Source organism: Mesoplodon mirus (assembly GCF_964341445.2).
Source record: "Mesoplodon mirus genome assembly, chromosome: 3".
NCBI classification, from domain to species: Eukaryota; Metazoa; Chordata; class Mammalia; order Artiodactyla; family Ziphiidae; genus Mesoplodon; species Mesoplodon mirus.
In genome coordinates, this window is record NC_138978.1 from 107,903,173 (window position 1) to 107,931,098 (window position 27,926).

The 27,926-nt window shown below is 35.8% G+C and overlaps 1 pseudogene across 1 annotated transcript; it reads left to right on the plus strand.

Moving 5' to 3' along the window:
* Positions 1–14,222: 14,222 nt before the first annotated feature.
* On the plus strand, positions 14,223–24,990 carry LOC309799185 (bile acid receptor-like; annotated as a pseudogene). Its single transcript has 9 exons — positions 14,223–14,285; positions 16,117–16,480; positions 18,488–18,628; positions 19,298–19,439; positions 19,534–19,638; positions 19,775–19,874; positions 20,753–20,884; positions 21,562–21,675; positions 24,628–24,990. The product of its transcript is annotated as a bile acid receptor-like (transcript).
* The last annotated feature ends 2,936 nt before the right edge of the window (positions 24,991–27,926 follow it).

The window sequence follows — 27,926 nt, forward strand, 5'->3', positions numbered from 1 at the left end:
GGCCCTATACCTTCTACTTAGTGGTGTGGACTCATACTAACTTATGAAAGCCAATTGTGTGCATCTCTTTCTAACTCTGTGTTCATGTGACATCATGTTGAGAGCTTAAAATTGGCCATGCTAGGAGTATATACACCAGAGAAATTACTGAATTCTACAAATCAAGTTTGTTTGTTTGTTTTCCAGTGAGCTGGCTCACTAGCTCATTGCTGCTTCCACTCCTGCCTTGCCTTATTAATTTTTAATAACTCTTCAAGACTCAGGTTCAGTGAAATCTCACTCCAGAAGTCTTCACTTGCTTCCTCAGGTCAAGTGTACCTCCTCTCTTCTTTCATAGAAACTAGTGCATAATTTTATTGCCTTTTCAAGGATTTTTTGAGAATCAAATTCTACATCAGGATTCAATCCTAGAAGCAGAACCAGGGATTTTAAGGGATTTATTACAGGGAATAAGTTGATACAATTGTGGAGGCTGGCTAGGTGAGTCTAAAGTCCAGGTGATCAGGAAGGGAAGATCACAAGCAGGCTAGAACCTATGGGCATGAGTTTTTTGGAGTCTTCCTTTTCATTCTCTTTCCTCCCTGCATCATTAGTCTTGCCCCTCCTCACAATGATCATTCTTATCATCTTACAAACATAGCCTACTACTTCATATTAAAAATAACAACGACAATAAAGTAAAACAAAAAATATCCCTGGACCTTATAACACAATCTAGATACCATCCTACTTCTCTGCTCCTCTTCACAGCTAAACTTCTGGCCAAATGAATAGAAAATGTTTCTATTCATTGCATTTTGCTACCTCGCCTCCCATTCACTCTTCAGTTCCCTGTAATCTGGTTTCAGTCTCACCACACCATTAAAGCTGTTGTTGTTGAGGTCATCATGGCAGGCACTTTCGATTGCTTAAACCATCCATTCTCAACCCCTCTTTCTTTTTTCCATTTTTCACTGTAGAGGCTAGAAAACTTAAATTCTCACCTTCCCAGAGTTTCCCTTGCAGTTCAGGATGGCTGTGTTACATAGTTCTCACTAATGAGATGCAAAATAATTCTGAGGGAAGGGAAAGTTCTTCTACTCTAGTTAAAGGGGCATATGTTGCTGGCACCACACCTTTGCTTTCTTTTCCCTCTGACTTGTACATGAGTCCAGAACTTTCCAGCCATGAGGGAGAGTCCAAGGGAATCACAAATCAGCAGGCTCTGACAATTGGCTCCCTAATGCCTTTAGCTGCTTACATCCAGGCTTTTTGTTGTGTGGGAAAAATAGCAGATTCCTAGCTGGGGTTAAAATGGATTTTTCGTTTCTTGACTCTGAAATCAGTTCTAATTAATTCAATCATCATTTACTCTCATGCTGCTAAATTCAGTGGGAAAATTTTTTTCTTTATCTTATTTAGCTTCTCTCAGTAGCATTCTACACTATAGAATACCTTCTCCATGAAACACATATCTCCCTTTATTTCTTTGATGCCTCTTTCTTGGTTTCTCTCTTACCTTTTTAGCTGCTCAATCTATTTTGTGAGTTAACTTTTCCCAAAGCAATACTTAAATATTGGAGTTCCTCAAGGCTGTGTCCAACTACTTTTTTTCTTCCTAGGTGATCTTATATAGTTCAACAGCTTTAAATGCTATCAATATCTTGACAACTCCCAGATTATTACCTTCAGCCTTGACTTCTCTAAATTCCAGCCTCATGTATCTAATTCTTTGCTTGACATTCTAGATACTTCACAAACATTTTAATCTCACCATGTGCAAAGTTGAACTATTGCTTTCCCTTAAAAACCCATATCTCTTCCACTCTTACACATCCTAGCAAACTGTAATATAATCTGTCAACCAGAAACATGGAAGTAATCCATTATTCCTTATTCTCCATCATCCCTAATGTGGCAGGTACTCTGGGTTGGCTCACTTAGCGCCCATTGCAATACACTTCTCCCTGCTTTTCTCTACTTTAGAGACTGGAAAATAAAATATTCATTTCCTAGCCTCCCTTGAAGCTGAATGGCCAGTAATATAGTTTTAATCAAGGAGATATAGACGACCCTCAGAATGGGAGAAAATATTTGCAAATGAAGCAACTGACAAAGGATTAATCTCCAAAATATACAAGCAGCTCATGCAGCTCAATATCAAAAAAACAAAGAACCCAATCCAAAAATGGGCAGAAGACCTAAATAGACATTTCTCCAAAGAAGATATACAGATTGCCAACAAACACATGAAAGGATGCTCAACATCACTAATCCTTAGAGAAATGCAAATCAAAACTACAATGAGGTATCACCTCACACTGGTCAGAATGACCATCATCAAAAATCTACAAACAACAAATGCTGGAGAGGGTGCGGAGAAAAGGGAACCTTCTTGCATTGTTGGTGGGAATGTAAATTGATATAGCCACTATGGAGAACATTATGGAGGTTCCTTGAAAAAGTAAAAATAGAACTACCATATGACCCAGAAATCCCACTACTGGGCATATACCCTGAGAAAACCATAATTCAAAAAGAGTCATGGGGCTTCCCTGGTGGTGCAGTGGTTGAGAGTCCGCCTGCTGATGCAAGAGACCCGGGTTCGTGCCCCAGTCCGGGAAGATCCCATATGTCGCGGAGCAGCTAGGCTCGTGAGCCATGGCCGCTGAGCCTGCGTGTCCGGAGCCTGTGCTCTGCAACGGGAGAGGCCACAACAGTGAGAGGCCCGCGTACCGCAAAAAAAAAAAAAAAAAAAAAAAAAAAAGTTATGACAAAAAGAGTCATGTACCACAATGTTCACTGCAGCAATATTTACAGTAGCCAGGGCATGGAAGCAACCTAAGTGTCCATTGACAGATGAATGGATAAAGAAGATGTGGCACATATATACAATGGAATATTACTCAGCCATAAAAAGAAATGAAATTGAGTTATTTGTAGTGAGGTGGATGGACCTAGACTCTGTCATACAGAGTGAAGTAAGTCAGAAAGAGAAAAACAAATACCATGTGCTAACACATATATATGGAATCTAAAAAAAAATGGTTCTGAAGAACCTAGGGGCAGGACAGGAATAAAGATGCAGACGTAGAGGATGGACTTGAGGACACGGGGAGGGGGAAGGGTAAGCTGGGATGAAGTGAGAGAGTGGCATGGACATATATACACTGACAAATGTAAAATAGATAGCTAGTGGGAAACAGCCACATAGCACAGGGAGATCATCTCGGTGCTTTGTGGCCACCTAGAGGGGTGGAATAGGGAGGGTGGGAGGGATACGCAAGAGGGAGGGGATATGGGGATATATGTATATGTATAGCTGGTTCACTTTGTTATACAGCAGAAACTAACACAACAATGTAAAGCAATTATACTCCAATAAAGATGTTAAATAAACGAAACAGAACAAAACAAAACAAAAGGCCATAAAAACTTTTGCTCTGCAAAAGACCCTGTAAAGGGGATGCAAAGACACACTACAGATTAGGAGAAATGTTTGCAAATCACATATGCAACAAAAGATTAGTATCTAAAATATATAAACAACCCTCAAAGCTCAACAATAAGAAGATAAACAATTCAATTAGAAAATGGGGAAAAGACATGAACAGACATTTCCCCAAAGAGGATATACAGATGGCAAAAAAAAAAAAAAAAAGTGGAAAGGTGTTCAAGGGACTTCCCTGGTCGTCCAGTGGTAAAGAATCCGCCTTCCAATGCAAGGGATGCAGGTTCGATCCCTGGTTGGGAAACTAAGATCCCACATGCCGTGGGGCAAGTAAGCCCACGTGCCACAACCACTGAGCTTGTGCGCCTCAACAAGAGAGCCCGAATGCCGCAAACTACAGAGCCCACGTGCCACAACTACAGAGAAGACCGAGTGCCGCAACTAGAGAGAAACCTGAGCGCTGCAACGAAGAGACCACGTGCCTTAACGTAAGGATCCTGCATGCCTCAACAAAAATCCCGTATGCCACAACTAAGATCTGACGTGGCCAAAAAAAAAAAAAAAAAGGAAAATAAATAAATAAAATAAATAAATATTTTTAAAAAGATGTTCAGTATGATTAGCCACAAGGGAAACACAAATGAAAACCACAAGATATCACTACCCATCTGTCAGAAAGGCTAAAATTAAAAATAGTGACAGTATCAAATTCTGGAAGAGACGGAGAGAAATTGGTTCACTCATACATTCCTAGTAGAAATATAAAATTATACAGTTATTTGGGAAAAGTTTTGCAGTTTCTTATAAAATACACAATTATCATAAAACTAGAAATTATATTTTTGGGCATTTACTCCAGAGAAATGAAAACTTATGTTCACACATAAATCTGTACATGAGTGTTCATAGCAACTTTATTTGCAATAGCAGAAAATGGAATTAACCCATGTGCCCTTCCAAGGGTATTTAATATTTAAACTGTGGTACACCCATAACCATAGACTACTACTCAGCAATGAAAATGAGTGGTTTGTTGATCTACACAACAACTTGGATTAACCTCCAGGGAATTATGCTGACGAAAAAAAGCCAATCATAAAAGGTTACACAATGTATGATCAATTGTATAACATTTTGAAAAGGCAAATTTTTAGAAATGGAGGACAAATTAGTGGCTGCCAGAGGTTAGGAATGGGGAGAGGGAAGAAGGAGGTGAGTGTGGTTAAAACAGGGTGACACGAGGGGTTCTGATATGGGAACTATTCAGTATCTTGACTCTGTGATGGCTACATGAACCAACAAGTGATAAAATTGTACAGAATTTAATTCACATACATAAATAAGCAGAGGTAAAATTGGGGAACTCTGAATAAGGTGGTTTTTATCAATGTCCATATACTGGTTGTGATATTGTACCACAATTTTGCAAAATGTTACCATTGGGGGAAACTAGATTAAGCACGTGATCTCTCTGTATTATTTCTTAAAACTGCAGGTTAATCTACAATGGTCTCAATAAAAATGTCAGTTAAAAACAAAACAACAAAATAATAATGATTTCTTGTTATACCCAGAATAAAATTCAGACTTCTCTCTAAGGCTCTTACAATCTGGTTTTATTTTCTCTCCAGTCTCATCTTGTTCAATTCCTGTCTTCTGTCACCATTCACCACACTGACCTTCTTTTGATGTTACACAAGCCAACACAGAACAGTGTCTTGTTCCTTCTAAAACATTCATCCCTCAGCTCTTCCTGTGGCTGGCTTTTTGTCATCCTTTAGGTCTTGGATGTCACTTTCTCATAGAGCCTTCCCTAATGATGCTCCTAACTATACAGCAAACAAGTGGGTTAGATTTGTAACTCTTTAGATTATTTGTTACTGATAATGTAATGATAATATTTATTTTAAATAGCATGTATCTATAAATATAAGCCACCTGTGTATTGAGTGACAGTACAAAAAGAATAAATTTCAAGAAATTTCCTCATTTATGCATATTAAGGGATATCAGTGAACCATGTGATTACAAGTAGAATGCTCGGTTGACAGTAGCTTGTGTAAAATTTGAAAAATATAAATCTGCTTTCCTTATTTTAAAATATCAAGATATATGTGCACATATCTTTAAGTACCTTGGAATGAGCACTATGCTAATGCCACAGTAAGTCTAGAGTATTATTATAAACCAGGGAAGTACATGTAAAAATTTGTAGCTGTAAAGTTCTGGATGAATCTTTTTTTTTTTGTCTGCGGCCACACAGCTTGCAGGATCTTAGTTCCTGACCAGGGATTGAACCCAGTTCACCACAGTGAAAGTGTCAAATTCTAACCACTAGACTGCCAGGGAATTCCCAAATCATTTTTTTGTAAAACTAAACAAGGAAGCTGATTGTCAATGAATTGTAAAATCTCAGATATAATTGGGATGGGATTGAGGGTATGCATGGTCAGGATGATCTGAATAAGTGAAAAGTTTGAATCATTGAGCATTTGAAATTGTATTTTTTAACTACAGAAGCTAATAATTCTGCTTATAAACAGAGGTTAAAGTTGGGAATTATCTAAGCAATAAAATTGTATACATTATCCCTGATGTTTGAATACTAATAGTGAAAGGATTAAAGTTCTTTTTTTTTTTTCTTTTTTTTTTTTTTTTTGTGGTACGCGGGCCTCTCACTGCTGTGGCCTCTCCTGTTGCGGAGCACAGGCTCCGGACGCGCAGGCTCAGCAGCCATGGCTCACAGGCCCAGCCGCTCTGCGGCATGTGGGATCTTCCCAGACCGGGGCATGAACCCGTGTCCCCTGCATCGGCAGGCGGGCTCTCAACCACTGCGCCACCAGGGAAGCCCGGATTAAAGTTCTTTAAAAAATATGTTCTTTTAAGAAACAAATGTTCCAGATAAATATTTAGAAGTTAAGCATTGCTTTTAAAAGATATCAAGTACTATATGTTTGTTTTGCTATTTTTTCTTACTTTCTTTTTTTTTTTTTTACTTATTTTATCATTTATTGAGGAAAAAGTTTTACATATTAGGGTTAAGCAGTAGAAATTGACATAGAACCTCATCATTTCCAGGCTCATGTAGTTGTTTTGCTATTTTTCAATGTAAGGTTGCTAGTGGAGAGTACCTCTTTTAAGACATAATCTGGAGCCTATTTTTGGAACATTTTAGAATCAACACAAATGAATTATAATGGCATGACTGTTATTCTTTGGTTAACCAATTAAAATTCACAGATACAGAGCCTCTTATTTTAAAAAGTAAACAAAACTCCATGTGACATGACTTGCAGATTTTATCAGGAATTCTGCTCTGTAGTAGATGAAGACCCTTGAAGAATTCATCATCGGTATTATAGTTTGAAGTCAGAAACTGGAGGTGGACAAGATCAGATGCCAGGAAAGGTAGAGATACATACTGAGGCTATGCCATGTTTACATGCAAGTGGAACTGGGCAGGACTGAGACAAGAGAGTAGAGTCAGATGAGAAAAGTCAGTCATCAGGTCAGAGATGGTGTGACTAGGAGAATGAAGTTTAGTGGTAGAAAACGCATTTGTAAACTTGCCTCTGTAGAAATGCCTTAAGGGAATAAGACTCTGAGCCTGGTATCTAACAGACTTTATTTATGTGACATTAAAAAAATCATAATGAAATTATTTATATATCCTGTTCAACTGCTTGGATTTTCATTGAGTTTCATCTCTGCTACTAACTAGCTATGAGAACTTGAACAAGGAGTAGTATCTATTCGTGTTGCAGTTTTTCTTAGCCAAAAACATGAGAGAGTTGGATTAGATGATTTGTATACATCTAACATTGCAGCAATCTATGAATTATTACACATTACTAATTGGTTTAACAAATTCCCTTTTTTATAGGTAATGAAAAGATAAACTTCAAGTTGAATTGTTATAGCACCTGTATTAGTGGAGTTTGAATTTAATGAAGGGTTTTTTTCCTTCCTGTATATATTACTTAGTAGTTTGTAGAGACCCAATGTTTTGTAATCAGAATGGAAGAATGTCAAATTCAATCATGAAAACAAAGTATGTATTAAATAAACAATAAGGAACTCTGGGAGAGTGTGACCTGAAGGTCCCAAAGGCTTCTATCCCTGATGATCTGGTTATTATTTGATTTATGTCAGCTTGTAACTGCCCTTGCTTTGACCTGAGAGGATTGTGTGGGAAGTTTGTCTCTGAGATAGAGCTGAAGCATTGCTCTGCAGAGTGTCTAGAGCCTAAATGTATGCAGAGTGCCCTTATTTCCACTCCTTGATAAATAGAGAAAAGGCTCAGTTGCTCCAGATGGAAAGTTACAGTTAAAGTCATTGCTAAATCTATCTATACTCATTCTGTGAGGAAAAGACAATCTCTAGTAATATCATTGAACTGTGAGTATTTTGTTCTCTCTAAAATAAGAAAAATGTATTTTATACTGTCTAAATTAAATATGAATGCTAATTTTGTTGACAACTCACTTCATTATTAAACAGCAAGATATTAATAAATTAGAGGGTATTTTTTGAGATCTTTAGTTCCTACTAACATTAACTTAATTTTTGCAAGGTAAGACAATTGTTGTTACTACAAGAGTCAAGCTATAAAAAGCATTTTCCCCTTGAAAATAAGAAATTTAATCAAGTAGATTACACAATAATTTGGTTCTTTCCTAAAGAATGACAAGATAATTTTAGACTATGGTTGGACTTGACATTTGATGTGATAAGTCACTTCACAGTAATGTTTATTGTTATATTTTAAAAATTAAACTTGTTTTTAAATCAAGAACTTATTGATAAAATATTTTATTTTTTGAAGCAATAGGTTATATGTAAATTCAAACCATTTGAAATAAATTCTGATAAAGGTATATTCAGGGAATTATACTTTTGTTGAAAATTTTATGATGATATAATTATGAAAATTATGTCAGATTGTGGAAATAGACACAAATATTTCTATACTTCTGAAGTATATAAAATATTACTTTCATAGTCATGAATTTTCTAAATATTTAATCTATTTTCTTTCTGTCTTATGCTGTGAAAATTACTTAACATATTAATTAAATACTTTTTTCATATAAAACTATGTATGGATTATATGATTAGATTTATATGAAATGTCTAGAATAGGCATATCCATAAAAACAGAAAGTTGCTTAGTGGTTGTCAGGGATTGGGGGGAGGAGGGAATGAGGTGCCATGCTTACAGGTATGGGGTGATCATTTTGGGCTGACAAAAATGCTCTGGAATTAGATGATGGTAATAGTTGCACACTCTGAATATTCTAAAAACCACTGAAATGTACAGTGAATTTAAGAGAATGAATATGATGTTATATAAATTACATCTTGATAAAGCTGTATAATAAAAGCATGAGAAGACTTCACAGTGTAAAGTCCTCTCTGTATTCAAAAGTTAAAGGACAGATACTTATGGAGGAATCAAGAAGCCTTAATTTATGTTATTATTCAAATATATTCTTTTCATTTTTCCTGGTTCCAATAAGCTCAGAGAATTCTGGCTCAAAGAAGCACTACCATAAAAAATCTTTTTATTATTATGTATCATATAGCACTATCACTCATTTTTTAGTAGATGCTACTATGAAAACTAAAATTTTTTTTGTGAAGCAATATACTTTTCAATTATGTCAATTATGTCAATAAGCAATGCATTATTCATGATTCAAATGACATATATTGCAAGAGTAAAAATGTGAAAACTGTAAAATTCTTTAACATATAGATATAGTTCTCAGTAATCAATATATTTTTCCTGTTAAGGTTTTAGACATGAAGATTTACTAAGAACAATTTATGGTTAAAGCAGAGGAGATGCAAATTCATTTGTGCAATTACACATCTTTTCAGTAAAATAGCTATCATAATCTGTGAAAAATATGGTTTTTGATAAAGTTATATTTGTTAAAGAAAAAAATAGACTTTACGCAGGCCAAATTGATCCTCTTGACAAAATCTCCTCTCTTAACTAAGTTATTTTCTCTTTAAATATATATTTACTAGGAAGGTAATGAAACAGAATCATTCCAAGACCACTGTAATTTTTCTCTTTACTTTAATAGGATAGGAAGTTTTTGATTACATACCTCTCTCTACATTATTAATAATTTGTTTTAAGCTAATTTTATAAGCATATTATTTCTGAAAATTTGTTTTACCATGCATACATATTATAACACTTCTGTTAGACATTTAGAAGTCTGAAGAAAAATTTCATTAGTGAACATTTTATGTTGAAAATAATGCAACAATTACTATAAGCATATAAAAGAGAGAAATACTTCATATTTTAAAAGGCATATTTTAATCAATGGCCTATTTATGTTTGTATCCCATATATGCCCTGGATTATAACTACAAGCATACCTCATTTTACTGCACTTTGCTCTGTTGCACTTTGCACATACTGGGTTTTTTACCAATTGAAGTTTTGTGGCGACCCTGCACTGAGCAAGTCTAGTGACACCATTTTTTCCAACAGCAGTTAGCTCACTTTGTGTCTCTGTGTCACATTTTGGTAATTTTCTTAATATTTCAAACTTTTTCATTATTATTATATTTGTTATGGTGATCTGTGATCATTGATTTCTGATGTTACCATTGTAATTGTTTTGGGGCACCATGAACTCACACCCGTATAAAGTGAACTTAATCGATAAATGCTGCGTGTTCTGACTGCTCCACTAACTGCCTGGTTCCCATCTCTCTCCTTCTCCTTAGGCCTCCCTATTCTCTGAGGCACAACTATATTGAAATTAGGCCACTGAATAACCCTACAATGACCTCTAAGTGTTCAAGTGAAAGAAGAGTCTCATGTCTCTCACTTTAAATCAAAAGCTAGAAATGATTATACATAGTGAGGAAGGCATGTTAAAAGCTGTGATAGGTCAAAAGTTAGTCCTCTTATGCCAAACAGTTAGCCAAATTATGAGTGCAAAGGAAACGTTCTTGAAGGAAATTAAAGGTGATTCCCCAGTGAACACACAAACGATAAGAAAGTGGAACAGCCCTATTGCTGATATGGAGAAAGTTTTAGTGGTCTGGATGGAAGATCAAACCAGCCACAATATTCCTTCAAGCCAAAGCCTAATCCAGAGCAAGGCCCTAACTCTCTTCAATTCTATGAAGGCTGAGATTGATGAGGAGGCTTCAGGAGAAAAGTTTGAAGCTAGCAGAGGTGGGTTAATGATGTTTAAGGAAAGAAGCCATCTCCATAACGTAAAAGTGCAAGGTGAAGCAGCAAGTGCTGATGAAGAAGCTGCAGCAAGTTATCCAGAAGACGTACCTAAGTAATGAATGAAGGTGGCTACACTAAACAACAGATGTAGATTAAATAACTTTACATTGGAAGAAAATGCCATCTAGGACTTCCATAGCTAGAGAGGAGAAGTCAGTGCCTGGCTTCAAAGCTCCAAAGGAAAGGCTGACTCTCCTGTTAGGGGCTAATACAGCTGGTGACTGGAAGTTGTAGCCAATGTTCAGTTACTATTCTGAAAATCCTAGGGCCCTAAAGAATTATGCTAAATGTACTCTGCCTGTGCTCTATAAATGGAAAAACAAAGTCTGGATGACAGCACATCTGTTTACAACATGGTTTACTGAATATTTTAAGTCCACTGTTGAAACGTACTGCTCAGAAAAAAAGATTCTTTTTAAAATATTACCGCTCATTGACAATGCACCTGGTCACCCAAGAGTTCTAATGGAGAGGAATAGTAAGTTTAATGTTGTTTTTATGCCTGCTAACACAACATCCATTCTACAGCCCATGGCTTTTGACTTTCAAGTCTTATTATTTAAGAAATATATTTTGTAAGGCTATAGCTGCTGCAGCTAGTGATTCCTCTGATGGATCTGGACCAAGTAGCTTGAAAATCTTCTGGTAAGGATTCACCATTTTAGATGCCATTAAGAACATTCAGGGACTTCCCTAGCAGTCCAGTGGTTAAAACTCCATGCTCCCACTGCAGGGGGCACAGGTTCGATCCCTACTTGGGGAACAAAGGTCCCACATGCTAGGCGTTGAGGCCAAAACCAAAAAAACACACACACACCTTAAAAAAAAAAGAACATTCGTGATTCATAGGAAGAGGTAAAAATATCAACATTAAGAGAAGTTTGGAAGAAGTTGATCCCAACCCTTATAGATGACTTTGAGGGGTTCAAGACTTCAGTGGAGGAAGTAACTGCAGTTGTGGTGGAAATAGCAAGAGAATTAGAATTAGAAGTCAGGTGTGAATATGTGACTGAATTGCTGCAATCTCATGATAAAATGTGAATGGATGAGGAGTTGCTTCTTATGGATGAGAAAAGAAAGTGGTTTCTTGAGATGGAATCTATCCCTGGTGAAGATGCTATGAAGGTTGTTGAAATGACAACAAAGGATTTAGAATATTAAATAAACTTAGTTGATAAAGCACAGGCAGGGTTTGAAAGACTGATTTCAATTTTGAAAGAAGTTCTACTGTGGGTAAACTGCTATGAAATAGCAGTACATGCTACAGAGAAATTGTTCATGAAAGGAAGAGTCAATTGATGAGGGAAACTTCATAGTTTCATAACTTCATCTTCAGCAGCCACCACCCTGATCAGTCAGCAGCCGACAACACGGAGGCAAGACCATCCACCAGCAAAAAAATTATGACTTGCTAAAGGCTCAGATAATGATTACTTTTTTTAGCAATAAAGTATTTTTAACAAGGTATTTTTTTAAAAGACAAAATGCTATTGCATGCTTAGTATACTACAGGATAAAATAAACATAACTTTTAATATGCACCGGGAAATAAAAAAATGTATGTGACTTGCTTTATTGTGATATTTGCTTAATTTTGGTGGTCTGGAACCAATCCTGCAGTATCTCTGAGGTATGCCTGTAGTCCATAAACTGATAAAGACATTTCTGCTTTAGACAATATTTTGGGGCATTTATTTATCAGTATTGGAAGGACTTGGTTTGAGAACATTGTTATTTATGATATGAACCCTGACAGCAGCATTGTTATAAAATACTTCTGTGTGTATTTGCCAGGATATTACCAGTTTTGTTTTAATGTGCTACCTCTAATTTATTCTATATTATTTCTTAAATGAAATCTTGCTCAGCAAAAAAAAGGAGTACCAAATACTTTTTAATTTTCAGATATTTATTTAATATTATGTGAAGCCTAATGCTAAAAGCAGGAATTTTAAAGGAAGGGTGAGTAACAACTACAAGTTTTCACATTCATTTGGAATTTTCTAAAATCAAATTGAGACTCAAAAGAGAAGTTTGGAAAGAACTAAACAGGATTATAGCTAAAGAGTATGACACAAATTAAACCGATAGCACTTAGAATTCTTTTCATATGGAGAGCCAATTAACCTGTTGTAATACTGATCCTATTGATTTTAGTTCTTACTTTTCAAGGAAAACTGCATTTTGAAAGTGCACTTATTTGGGGGCACCACTTTTGCTTCATCTGTTCCATTCAGCACTTCTTCTACATGACGGTCGGAGACTGTGAGATTTAAGTACTTTTAAAGGAACCTAGAGCCTATTAAGTAATACAGGAGACAAATTTCAGAGATATTACTATTTTAATCATCTTCACGAATGTAGAAACCTTTGCCATGACCTCATCATATGAGAAATAAATCTAAGTAAAAGATTTTTCAATATAATCTCAGAAGCTATCTCAGAAGTTTGTCATGTATATCTTTTGGTATGTTTTAAAACCCATTTTCTTCTTTTTCGGTTCTTTTAAAAGGTGAAAACAGTCTTTACCTTCGAATAGAGAGGATAAAGCTATAAAATATCATGGACTCTAGAGTGACCTTTATTTTCTTTTAATAATTTCCAATTTCTTTAACTGTGATTTCCTGTTTAAGTCTATTCAAAGATGCATTATTTTTGGAGTTCCTACCTAGGAAATAACAAAAATAGTTTTTTTCCCATAAGGGATTGTCTTCGATTTTGAATAATTTTCCCTCATAATAGCTTATGATTTTTAGTCTTTACTATTAAAAATAAAACACTTTTTCAGTAATCAAAAAACTATTTTCATTAGTCATGCAGAACCAAAATTAATGTTTTAATGCTTAGCATATCACAGTGCTATGAAAAATATTTACAAAGGACTTAGAAGATTAAATAAAGTGCTATGAAAGCCATTCTTTTCCTACTCTTTAATTTCCTTCATGAAAAAGTGTAATTTTTCTTCCTAATTCATCTAAATTTAGAACACTGAGATCTAGAGAAACTATTAGAATAATAATTATACGACTCAGTTATTAAGTCAAGAACTGTGCTGGATTTTAAACACATTAATTAAACTCTCCCAATAACTTGGCTAGGTGTGTTTCATTCTTTCGCTTCTACAAATGAGGAAACTAAGGTTCAGGGAGGTGTAAAAATGACCATAAATAAGTGGTAAATGCAGTGTATGAAGTCTAACTCCAAAGCTTGGTACCCTTTCAAGAGCCATAATGATTATTACCAAGATTTAAGTTATTTTAAAGAACTGAGCAATAAGAAATTGTCTGAATTAAATAATTTGGTATGTAGAGATATGAAAAATCAATATTCTTCCAGTTAAAGTGTAAATATAAATGTCTTGTATAAAGTCTGCTAAATTCTTTATTTTTCAAAAACAGTATTATACTTTTATCAAATCATACTGATTTGATAATCATACTTTCAAAAAGTCTACAAAATTTTTGTTTCCTTCAGGTTCTATTTTAGCATCTACTAATGAAGAAGTGAAAATTGGACCAGAGAATGGCCAATACTTATGTCACTGCATCTGATGGGTATTGTCTTGCTGAACCAGTGCGTACTATGGTGTGTAAAAAAACCCGACAGTATAATAGTTAATAAAACTTTTTGTTTTTGGTGGGAATTATGGTTAATCAGAGGGCTTTTTTAAAAAAAGAAATTAACAAATGAACCAAAGACTTTCAATTACTCCCTACCAGAGAATATAATTACTTTCAAAAATCAGAAATACCAAAATGCTGTAAGCCAGAATCAAATGTAAAGAAGAAAAAGCACAGTAGTCTAAAATTGTATTCAATTTTTAAAAATAGAATTAGCATGCAAATTATAAGTTATTTTTAGGGGTTAGCTGAAGCTAGTTCACATGCAATTTAGAAAATGCAGTTCAGAGTAGTTATTCAATGTACTTGAAACTTTAATCTTAATATAAGATTTTTATCAAAGGGAAAGAAGTAGAAAACAGAGTGCAAGAGACAATAGGATTTTTCTCCAAAAAGACCAAGATTATAATATGAATTGAATTTTAAATGCAGTTTTCTTTTATATTATACTTTGAACTCTGATTTCCATGCCAGTGGAACATCAGCCAGTACTCTGCAGTCTTTTGATACTCAGCCAAGAAGGGCCCTCTTCTTTAAATAAAAGTTACATTATTTTTAGTGATAAATTTTCTTCTTATATCAGGCTGTTATTGGTATTTATTCAACACTTTGCATTGGATTGGCTGCTATCAGATTGCAAATAATTTATGTGAATTAATAGAAATTATACTGTTTACCAATCTTGGGGGTAGAATTTTGAGGGTAAGAGTAAGTCTAATCACCTTGTAATTCAGCACCAGGAAAAGTACAAATATTACTAGATACAGACATAGAGCAACTAAGTATTCCTGGGTCTCTTTGGAGCCAATTTTCTGGATTGATTTCAGTAATCCTCCAGAAAACAGAAAGTAAGTTGGTGTTTGGGAGCTTCTGATAATAACAATAAAGATACACATTAAGTATCATTTTGTATTTTATACATGCTTTTGAATATCACATTTTATTTCATTCTTTTTTTTTTTTTTTTTTTTTTTTTTTGCGGTATGCGGGCCTCTCACTGTTGTGACCTCTCCCGTTGCGGAGCACAGGCTCCGGACGCGCAGGCTCAGCGGCCACGGCTCACGGGCCCAGCTGCTCCACGGCATGTGGGATCTTCCCGGACCGGGGCATGAACCCGTGTCCCCTGCATCGGCAGGCGGACTCTCAACCACTGCGCCACCAGGGAAGCCCTATTTCATTCTTATAGTCACCCTCCGGGGTAGGTAAGTTTATCACCAGATAATTGAATTGCTAGACAATAAAACAGAAAAGAAACTAGTAATTTAAATCAGGTCTACAAATGGCGAAGGAGAGTGTTAAGGTATATTAAATGGGGAGTTTCAAGAATTTATTTTTTGCTTGAAATAACCAGATAACTGGTATAATTATATTTTAGTTTGATTTTTTTTGGTGGGGGAGGTGGGATAATTTATTAATTCATCTCTTTACTGATCTGATTGCACTGAAAACAATTTTATTCGCAACAAAGAAAATACAGAAACTGGGGAAAAGCTTTCATTTCAAACTCTGGGAAATATTCATTTCTACTTAAGGAAATAGAATGCATTGGTATGTAAGCCATTAACAACCCTTTCTCGGAGCTCCTGAGCAACCTCTGCATACTTCTGGGGTGGCAGCATTTATCATGCATTGCAATTCAGTTTACTGTCTGCTGCTCATGCTGGACAGCAAGTCCCTGGGATGTATTGGACATGTTGAACTAACTCTGTTCTTTGAATGTAAAACTCTTTGAAATTTGAAAAATAAATTGACTTTTACCATTTTTTTTTGTGTGTGTATGTGTTAAATAAAACTAGATATTTTGCCAGAACAAATCAATTATCAGCTGTACAACACTGATTTTCAAGAATCACCTTATTGCCAGTATTCTACTGTCCAGTTTCCTCCAGCTCTACAGTCCCAGTCTTTACAAAGTCATTTCAACTCTCATAGCTTGGATCCACAGTTCAGTGGGGGAGAGTATGGACTTCTTTCCTGTGAATTAAATAAATCCACTTACATGGTTGCCCACGATGCTGAAGATGGTTACCCTGGAATAAAAAGGTCCAGAATAACTCATTCTTCCATTCGTATTAAGGGACAGGAAGAACTCTTGTGTAGTTTGCGGTGATAAAGCATCAGGATATCATTACAATGCACTTACTTGTGAAGGTTGCAAAGGTAAGGATAAAGTTAAAACTTTAATCCTAGTGTTCACTGAAGAGTCATGAAATTTTAAGCATGTAAGAGTACTCTCTTTAAAATGTGAAACATAAAATCAAGGAGAGCCATTGATATGTTTAAAGTGATCAATCTGTGGGATCAAAGATGTGAAAATGGAATTTAATGAAGTTTTGATTTGGTTTTCTTTTTAATTTTGATGAAGACTTTTACATTTAAATATAAAATTCAAAATATTTATGTGGCAGAAAGTTTGCATGTTCCTAGGTGAGTCTGATGTTGGAATAAAAAATGTCTTTTAAAAAGATCTGAATGTTAACTATTACAACTCATATGGCTGGTATAATTCGTGAATTAGGAAGAAATTTCAATTAAATGACTTCTAAGATTCTATCTAAGTCTATTTGTTGGAAATGCTTTTAAAAAATATTTATTTATTTTATTTTATTTTTAAATTTTTGGCTGTGTGGGGTCTTAGTTGTGGCACGCGGGATCTCCACTGCGGCCTGCAGGACTTTGGTGCGTTGCGTGGGCTATTTGTTGTGGTGCATGGGCTTCTCTCTAGTTGTGGCGTGTGGGTTTTCTCTCTCTAGTTGTGGTGCTTGGGCTCCAGAGCACGTGGACCCTGGAGTTCGAGGCACGCGGCCTCTCTGGTTGAGGTGGGCGGGCTTAGTTGCCCCGCGGCATGTGGGATCTTAGTTCCCCAACCAGGGATCGAACCCGTGTCCCCTGAATTGGAAGGCAGATTCTTTACCACTGGACCACCAGGGAAGTCCCAGGAATGCTTTTTTGAAAACAAATGGGAGGTCTACCACTGAAGATCATCATTGATATTGGCATGGAGTAAGGAGTAAAATAGTCCTTGACGAAGTTTTGATGTTTTGAAACACTTCTGCATTTTTAAAATTCACAAATGAAATATTGGGGCAGAACCTGGAAATGATTAGATCAATACAGCACTAGGTAAACGTGTCTAGAAGTTCAAGGTGAAATCTTATTGTCAGAATCTCACACTCACCCCACACAAAAAATAGCCAAACGAAGACTAAGGGAAAGGAGGTACCAGCTTTATGAGTAGAATAGCTGGGCCAGTATTTGCTTATTCTTAAAATGCAGGGCCTTGCTGTTAAAACTAAGTTGAAGAATGAGGCATAGTTCAGAAACCTAAGCTGAGCTTTCTATTCCCTTTGCTGAATCTAAGTCATGAAACTCCCACTCTCAAGCGTGTCTACAGAAAGAGTATGGCAGGCTTCTAATTGCGGTATTGACTAACTTTGTCAACTTCACTGCTTGGAATGGAATAAGAGGAAGATAGCAGGGATTATTGTACAGGAATGGGAAATGAAACAGGAAATGGGAAGAGACTGCTATGCATGGATTTAGGAAAATGTAGAATCTCTACACCTCTCCCCAGCATGCACACACACACACACACACACACACACACACACAAAACAGCCCATTCAACATCTTGGACTAAATAAATTAGCAATATGTTCTCATCTAGGGAAGTGCTAAAAAGGAAGAAGGACAGAGGAGTAAGTTTGGAAGAATTATCTCTTCCTTTATGAATTGAGGTAGAAATGTGAGGCGAGAAAAAGAGAGGTTTCCTTATAGTTTTATTTTACTTGAGCACATATTCCTTCTAGGGAACCTTGAGAGATGTGTCATGGAATCTTGATATTCTGTAAAATATAGTTTTAAAATGCTTTTAGATGGTATATTATAACCATAGAAAATAGAGAGTTGTTTTAATGTGTTGGGGTTATTTAGTTTAATTTCCAGATAGATTATTGAAAGGAACAACCATGGAATAAGATATATCAAATAGGAGAGGATTAAAATAATTATCCAGATAAATGTATATTAAACCAAACCTTCTTACTGAGGGAAAAAACATTTTATTGAAATATTTTAGTTAACTTGATTACTTTTACTATGAAGGTTAAAAACAAGTAACTAAAAATACCTAATAGTAAAAATTTAAAAACTCTCCTTTGTTATTAGGGTTTTTTCGATGTAGCATCACCAAAAATGAAGTATATCGTTGCAAGAATGGTGGTCACTGTGAAATGGACATGTACATGCGTAGAAAATGTCAAGAGTGCAGACTAAAAAAGTGCAAGGCAGTAGGAATGTTGGAAGAATGTAAGTGCCATTGTGTTTTATTTTTTAGGGGGATTTTAGTTTTTCTTACCTTACTAGGAACTTACGTTCTTCAAGTTATTTTGAACATATTTGAACATAACATATTTGTCTGGATTTAAGCTATTTCTCCAGCAACTGCTAAATTAGGATAGCCAGTTACCAATCTAGGTAATTATTTCCATAAAATCTGTTCTATACTATATTGCTCTAACTTTGGTAATAATCATATTTTCTTCTTAATTGGAAATCCTTGTATTTTTATATTACTTAACCTGAAGTTATATAATTCAACTACAAAAAGCAGAATTTTAAATTAGTGGTTTCCCTTCAATGTACCAATTAACATTCTGTTGCTTCCAAGATATAATTAATGTGGAAATTTCTCTAACATAAAAAGGTCTAAATTTATGATTTGGAGATGGAAAATTAATTTTTAATTTATGTCTAGGATGACTGTGTAGTTTTAAGTAGACAGGTAGTTGTGGAAGGAAAAGAAGTAAGTAATGTAAATTTAACTGCTGTTGTACATGCTTACCAAAAAAGAAAGGTTCTTTGTGAAAAGGCAAGTTCATGATCACATATGTGTACAATGTAAGACAATTTTCATCAAATCCTATAATGTTATTTGTTGTACCCAAAATATTTTATGTGAATTTTGTAATATCACAGGTTTGCTCACAGAAATCCAATGCAGATCAAAGAGACTTCGAAAGAACTTTAAGCAGAAGAATAATTTTTACTCTAACATCAAGTGGAAGAGGAACGGGTAAACAACAAGCTTGTGTCACCTACCACTAGATCTGGAAAAGTGGCAAGACTCTCCTTAAAAAATTTCTTGTTTCTTTAATGATGATGTCTTGTTTAATAGGTATGCATTATAGTTTTCCCCCTCTATTTTCTTACAGATTCAGGAAAGCATGGAACTAACTCAAGAGGAACATCAGCTCATTAACAACATTGTGGCCACTCATCAAAAATATACAATTCCATTAGAAGAAACAGAAAGATTTGTATGTGTTCATTACTGGCAAGAAATAATTTGTAATTAATTATGTTAGAAAATAACAGCAAAATCAGAAAACTTTAAAATTTAAACAGTTATTTGAAAGAAAAAAATTATTAATCTTATTTCTTTTTGTTGGTTAGCTGCAGGGATATGCAAATCCTGAACTGATCTTCTTGCGACTCTCAGAGACAGTTGTCCTACATATACAGAGGTTAATGGATTTCACCAAGAGACTCCCGGGTAATCACTTTATCTTTGGAAAAAATTAAAGTAATTTAATACGTAATTTTTAAAAAGTTCCTTGTTTTAAAGGAAGGTGGCATTTTAAGAAAACAAAACCCTCTATTTTTCTACCAAAACTGCTTCTAAATTTAAAAACATGTTTACTTTGTTTGCTTTAATCAGTCAGTTGGATGAAAATATAAATATTTTAAAACATTATTCAAGTGACTTCAAAGACTTAGAGTTAAGACAGACTATGATTGGTTGTATGTTTTATTTTTATTTTGGGAAATAAATTGTTTTTGTTTTTTAGATAAAACAGGAAACAAAATTCCCTGTACCATACCAAAAAAAAAAAAAAAAAAAAAGGTGAAGCCTTTTTAAGTTTTGTTGGCCAAAACTTAGCTATCTAGTTACGTGCACAGGTAACTCTCTGTGAAAATAAATTCTTCAACACTAAACCAACTATGTTAAATTTGCTCTTGCCATAGGAAATTATTATTACCTGGTTCTGATGAAAGTGACCCAAAATAGTACCATGTGGAATCATAATTATTCTAAGGGAACAGTTAAGATTCATATCATTAGTAAATAATATAAAAATGTTAAATCCTGGGCTTCCCTGGTGGCGCAGTGGTTAAGAGTCCGCCTGCCGATGCAGGGAACACGGGTTCGTGCCCCGGTCCGGGAAGATCCCACATGCCTCAGAGTGGCTGGGCCCGTGAGCCATGGCCGCTGAGCCTGCGCGTCCGGAGCCTGTGCTCCGCAGCGGGAGAGGCCACAACAGTGAGAGGCCCGCGTACCGCAAAAAAAAAAAAAAAAAAAAGTTAAATCCTATACCTGAAAATTATCTTTTCATTATTTATTTCAAACAATTATGTGATCTTTTCGTAAAGGATTTGAAAATTTGACCAGTGAGGATCAGACTGCATTACAGAAGGGATCAAAAACTGAAGTGATGTTCCTTCATGTGGCCCAAATTTACAGTCAAAAAGAATGTCTTTTATCAACTTCTGAAAGCAAAAAAGGTCAACTAACTCAATCTTAATGTTAATAGTTACTATTAAATTTAGCAACAGGTTATATAACATTGAGCTATTTTTTATTTTATTTTTATTGTACTAGTTAGTGTACAAATAAGTACTTCATAATAGTAGTTTATAGTTTTCCAATTCATTGTTCTAGCCTTTGTTTTTCTTTTAAAGAAAGCCATTCTTCTTATATAGTATCATAGAAAACACATTTTTGGAGGGTCTTCTATATAATGTTTATATAAAGCATGAACTATTATTCTAGATTCATGTGTCAGTAATAAAAATTATAAAGTTACCATTTGTTGGGAACGTTTCCTGTTTAACAGAGGTTAGAGAGATTGACTTTACTATCTGAATAAAGATTTTAAAAAATCAGACTTTATAGTTTTTCCCTTAACTAGGTACTATGAAAATATCAGATCATTCACTGAATTGTCATGATCAAAGTCGTGATAGAAGTGCTATTTATCCTATGGAAACATTTTGCGATGAAGATTGTCCTTTGGCTATGCTGACAGTTAATATTATATATAATACAAAATATTGTATTGGATGGAAAAAATTTGTCAGACATGTTTCATTTTCTTGTACTGCTTTGAGAAAATATGATAATGACAATATGACTCTGCACTGTGTTCTGATGAAAATACATTTGATATTAATCTTTTTAGGTATTGCTGAAGAATTTATTACTACACTGTATTACTTCTGTAGAAGAATGAGTGAGCTTAGTATTACTAATACTGAATATGCTCTGCTTGCAGCCACAACAGTGTTTTTTTCAGGTAAAAAACTATTTAGCAGTAAAAATTTGGATTAAGTTTGGCAATGAAATCATGAAGATTGTGGTTATTTTATTACTCATTGATTCCAAATGTACCAATTTTCATCAAAATAGCCTTCTCTATAAAGGCATTCCCTTCAGCTTACAAACATGCTGTAATTTCTTGCATCTTAAAAAAATGCCTTTTTTTAAAAACATCTTTATTGGAGTATAATTGCTTTCCAATGGCGTGTTAGTTTCTGCTTTTATAACAAAGTGAATCAGCTATACATATACATATATCCCCATATCCCCTCCCTCTTGCATCTCCCTCCCACCCTCCCTATCCCACCCCTCTAGGAGGTCACAAGGCACCGAGATGATCTCCCTGTGCTATGCGGCTGCTTCCCACTAGCTATCTATTTTACATTTGGTAGTGTATATATGTCCATGCCACTCTCTCACTTCGTCCCAGCTTACCCTTCCCCCTCCCCGTGTCCTCAAGTCTGTTCTCTACATCTGTGTCTTTATTCTTGTCCTGCCCCTAGGCTCTTCAGAACCATTTATTTTTTAGTTTCCATAATATATGTGTTAGCATATGGTATTTGTTTTTCTCTTTCTGACTTACTTCACTCTGTATGACAGAGTCTAGGTCCATCCACCTCACTACAAATAACTCAATTTCGTTTCCTTTTATGGCTGAGTAATATTCCATTGTATATATGTGCCACATCTTCTTTATCCATTCATCTGTTGATGGACATTTAGGTTGCTTCCATGTCCTGGCTATTGTAAATATTGCTGCAATGAACATTTTGGTACATGACTCTTTTTGAATTATGGTTTTCTCAGGGTATATGCCCGGTAATGGGATTGCTGGGTCATATGGTAGTTCTATTTTTATTTTTTTAAGGAACATCCATACTGTATTCCATAGTGGCTGTATGTATATCTTCCTTGGAGAAGTGTCTACTTAGGTCTTCTGCCCATTTTTGGATTGGGTTGTTTGTTTTTTTGATATTGAGCTGCATGAACTGCTTGTCTATTTTGGAGATTAATCCTTTGTCAGTTGCTTCGTTTGCAAATATTTTCTGCCATTCTGAGGGTTGTCTTTTCATCGTGTTTATGGTTTCCTTTGCTGTGCAAAACTTTGAAGTTTCATTAGGTCCCATTTGTTTATTTTTGTTTTTATTTCCATTTCTCTTGGAGGTGGGTCAAAAAGGATCTTGCTGTGATTTATGTCATAGAGTGTTCTGCCTATGTTTTCCTCTAAGAGTTTTATAGTGTCTGCCCTTACCTCAAATCCCCTTTCAGCTATTCTCCTCTTTCTCTGTTCCACATTATAGCAAAAAAAAAAAAAAAAAAAAAATTAAGAGTTGTCTATACTCCTGCCTCCATTTCTCTCTTCTCATTTACTTCTGAATCCAGTGCAGTCAGATTTTGTCCCCTCCTTTCCCTTCCACCATAACTTATCAAAATCTTCAGTAATTTGGCATTGCAGATTCCAGTGGTCAATTCTTAGTCTTCATCTTACTTGACCCGTGAGCTACATTTGACAGAGCAGATCACTCCCTCTTTCTTAGAACACTTAACATTTGGTTTCAGTTGATCACTCCCTCCTTCTTGACATGATTTTTTTTTCACTTGATTTCCAGGACATTTCACTCTCTTGGTTTTCCTCCTCAGTTGCTGCTCTTTCTGTCTCCTTTGTTAATTCCCCCTCATCTCCCACACTGATAAATGTTAAAATGTCCCAGGACTCAGTTCTCTTTTTTCCTATGTGCACTTCCTTTGAAATTTCATCTTATCTCATGGCTTTAAATGCCATCTAGAGGCTGACAACTCCCACATTATATACCAACCTGGACTGCTATCCTAAGCTCCATTAAACAGCCTACTCAAGATTTCAATTTGGATGTTTAGTAGGCATATAAAATTTAACATGTCTGAATGTGAACTCCTGATTGCCCCCTGATTCTCCTATATTCTTCCTCCATCTCTACTAAATGGCATCTCCATCCTTCAAGTTGTATAAGCCAAAATTCTTGAAGTCATCCTTCACTTCTTTTTCTCTTATACCCATTATCAAATATGCAACAAGTCTTGTTGGCTATAGCCTCAAAATAGATCCAGAACTCAACCACTTCTTACTGTCTCTGTCCCTGCCATCCTAATAAAACCACTAACTCACTTTCCTGTTTTTGCCTTTGCCTTCCTAGGGTCTATTCTTTATACAGTAGCCAGAGTGATTCTTTGACAACATAAGCCAGATTATGTCATTCCTCTGCTCATAACCCTATAATGGCTTTTTATTTTACACAGTTTAAAGCCAAAATTCTTTCTATCAGTGTCTATTACTATTCCTTTTGCTCACACCACCACAGCCACACTGCTTTTGATGCATATGTTACCTGTAAATTTCAAGCAGACTCCTTCCACAGCTTCTACTGTACTTGACAAATCTTCTGCTTGGAAAGTTCTTTCCTAGATAGTTTCATGGCTCCTTCTTCACCATCCTGGATCTCTGCTAAATGTCATCTTATCTCTGATTACCCTTTTAAAAATAGCTACTGCCCCCTCCCCCAATTCTTATCCCGTACTCTCGCTTATTGTTGTCATATATTTTTATTTAAAAAATGTGTATATGTCTCTTTCCTCCCCTACTCCTCCCAGACCCCAAAAATAAGCTCAATCAGGGCAGGAAATTTAGTCTCTGTTCACTGCTGTATCTCTAGCACAATGACTGGATGAGTGAATGCTGTCTGATCATTAAGAAATACTCTTCATAGAGTATTATGAAGATTAAATAAAACATTGCATAGAAGCAAGTTACCTGGCATAAAATCTGACATATATTAAAGATTCAGTAAATATTTTCTATTTTTATTATTTAAAACTGTATTGTTTTAAATTAATTCATTATCTTCTACCGTTTTCCAATATTCATTAAGATATATGTGATAATGTTTTTCAGATCATCCATGCATTACAAATAAGCAACATGTGGAAAATTTACAAGAACCAGTTTTACAAATTTTGTACAAATATTCAAAAATTTATCATCCAGAAGACCTATAGCATTTTGCTCATCTCATAGGGAGGCTCACTGAACTGAGAACACTGAATCACAACTACTCAGAAATACTTAGCATTTGGAAAACAAAGGACTCCGAATTGGCTAGTTTACTCTCTGAGAAATGGAATTTGTATTCACTTTGATGAAATTTTAGAATGTTGCGGTTTGTCTTTAACTTCCTAAATCTAGATTGTTTATGCTATGATCACAGGATACTGATTTGAAAAACATGAACAGAATTGCTGTTACGAATATATCGCCATAAAATGGACATCATCAAAGGCTCATCAAATTTTGTGGAATATAGGATCACCACTAGAGGGAAATCTAGTATCCTTTTCAAGATTCGTCCCCAAAGAAGCAATGGTTATTGTTACTGCACGGTTCGTTCAGAAAGGAGTAGTACTAAATAGAGTTCTTACCTGAAGAAACTCTCCTTTTTTTCATTTAGTAGAAAATTGAATGAAAAAATATATATTATTTGAAGACATAAAAGAGATTATTTAGTGGAAACAGTTGTAATCAGAATAAAAGCAGTTGTGAACCTCTTTAAGGCTAGATTGATGGATAAGGAACTAACATTTTCAACTTATTTCTGTTATAGCATTTTATAAATTATTAAAGAGGAACAAAGCTTTGTTCAACTCTTACTTTTTCTCAATGTCTTTTTTTTTTAAGATTTTTTTTTTTGATGCGGACCATTTTTAAAGTCTTTATTGAGTTTGTTACAATATTGCTTGTGTTTTATGTTTTTTTGGTTTTTTGGCCTCGAGGCATGTGGGATCTTAGCTCCCCGACTGGTGATCAAACCCTCACCCCCTGCACTGGAAGGTGAAGTCTTAACCACTGGACCGCCTGGGAAGTCTCTTAATGTCTTTAAAAAAGAGATCTTTTATAAGCCCCAATTAAAAATTTTGTCATGGCAAGATACTGAAAAAATTAAAATGACAAAATATGTTAACATACGTTGGGAAATTCAGCACAATTTAATGCTCATTCTGGTAGACAATATTCTGATATTTTTACCAACACCTTTTGCAGAAAAAATAAAGTTCTTAAAACCTGAAATCTTACCACAAATATATTAATCCTTGTAAGAATAAGATTAACGTTAAAAATTTTTCATGTGAAATACATGAAAGTGAGAAATTCTATGGAAGCACAATTGTTTTGAAAGACTGGATCTGATTAAATAAAATACTGTGATTTTAAGTTAATTTAATACTAGGAATAGCATTTTGTTTTCAATACAGAAAAAAGACCGTAGTTGAATATTTCACTGTTGTAAAACTTAAAAAAATTGGAATATTGAATTTATACCCTCAACTTATAAAATATATTAATTAAATGTGTCAATTATTCCCCCAGGGGTTATCTTGTGCATTTATTCTTGGTATCATCTCTTGAAGGGAGTATTTTATCTTTTTTAGGGTATCTAGACTGTTTCATGTAAAATGAAAGCCTTACACTGGATCATCCTTTCTAGCTCAAAATGTAATTTTATCAGAAACTGTTCCATCTGATAGGTTAAATTTATACAAAATGAGTTACTTAAAAATATTACTAAACTGCTTTGGAAAAGCATCAATTATATTGTAGTACATGCAGAAAGTTAGAAAACAAAGTCAATATGTTGAAAACAGAATTCATTGTCTTATTGCTCAAACCTAGGTACCTAGCACCCACAATATTTATTGTGTCTAGTAGCGCAAGTCTGAAACCAGGCAGTCATCTTAGACTTATCTCTTTTGCTGCTCACTTTATTGTTATTATTTTTTTTTTTTTGCGGTACCCGGGCCTCTCACTGTTGTGGCCTCTCCCGTTGAGGAGCACAGGCTCCAGATGCACAGGCTCAGCGGCCATGGCTCATGGGCCCAGCCGCTGTGCGGCATGTGGGATCTTCCCGGACGGGGGCACAAATCCGTGTTCCCTGCATCGGTAGGTGGACTCTCAACCACTGCGCCACCAGGGAAGCCCTGCTACTCACTTTAAAAAAGCCATCAAATCTTATTAATTTTTCTTCCTAAATATCTTTTACATTTGACACATTTTCTTCACCTTTACTGGCACTGTCATAGCTCAGGTCTCATACCTTACTCACCCAGGCTATTAAAACTGTCTCCCTAACTCCAGTCTCATAAACCTAAACCATTTTTCATACTACAAATTTTCTTCTGAACTTGATCATGCCCCCTTTTCCGCTCAAACTTCCTCAAGATTCCCATCCATAAAGGCTAAAATCCAAAAGCCTTCGAGAGGCCTTCACATCTGCTAAGTCTCCAGTCTCATCATTTTCCCATTTGCGTCCTCACACACCTACACCGCATTGCCTGGACTCACTCACTCTTGGACTCATCTCTCTCACGACTCCAGCGCCTTTGCCTACCGTCCCTCAGCCGGGAACACCCCTTCCCGCATTCACTAATCTAGCCAACGCTCTATTCACCCTTCTGTTTTCTACGGAAGCAGTAACAAAAGTGTACCACATCCGTGAAGCTCTTTCCTGACTCCCAAGCCACTGTAAAGGCCACTGTCCCTTTCTAAGGGTCCCAACAACCCTTAGAAAATTACTACCATTAAACGATTACAGGGGGTTATAATTATCTGTTTGCACTTGTTTCTTCCCTAAGACTGTGAGCTCTTCTTAGAGGACAGAAATAGATTTTTCACTCTCAGCTCCATTCTATCACAGCACCTGATAGTTTTCCTCACATTCTTTAACAATAGGAGAAGCTTAAAGGAGGCCAATCAATTCTAAGGAGAAAGAGTATCCAGGGAAGAATTGCTACTAAGGTAAAGGGAAATCTCGCGAGATGTAGGTCTTGCGCCACGGGCGACCGGAGACCGCCGACCGTTATTTAGGCGTTAAACCGTCAACCGCCCTGTACCTCCTCCCTCCTGGCCGCTCGGCCGGAGCGATTTCCCGCCTTTTCCGAGGTTCGGAGGCAGAAGTTCGTGTTGGTTCTTTCTGCTGCCCTAATAAACAGCAGGTGGCGGTTCGCATGAGCACCGAGCCCGCGGTTTCCCGCTAGTTCTTTAAAGGTAAGGGCAGGTGTGCCGAGTTCCCTCCCTGAGGATCGAGCCCAGAGCTGGGCGACGTTTTGTTACTGGCCCTCCCTCACGCAGGCAGCCCCCGGCGCCTTCTGCGTAGTCGCCTAAGCACCTCAACTAGTTCTTACCGGCGAGGTGATGCAATT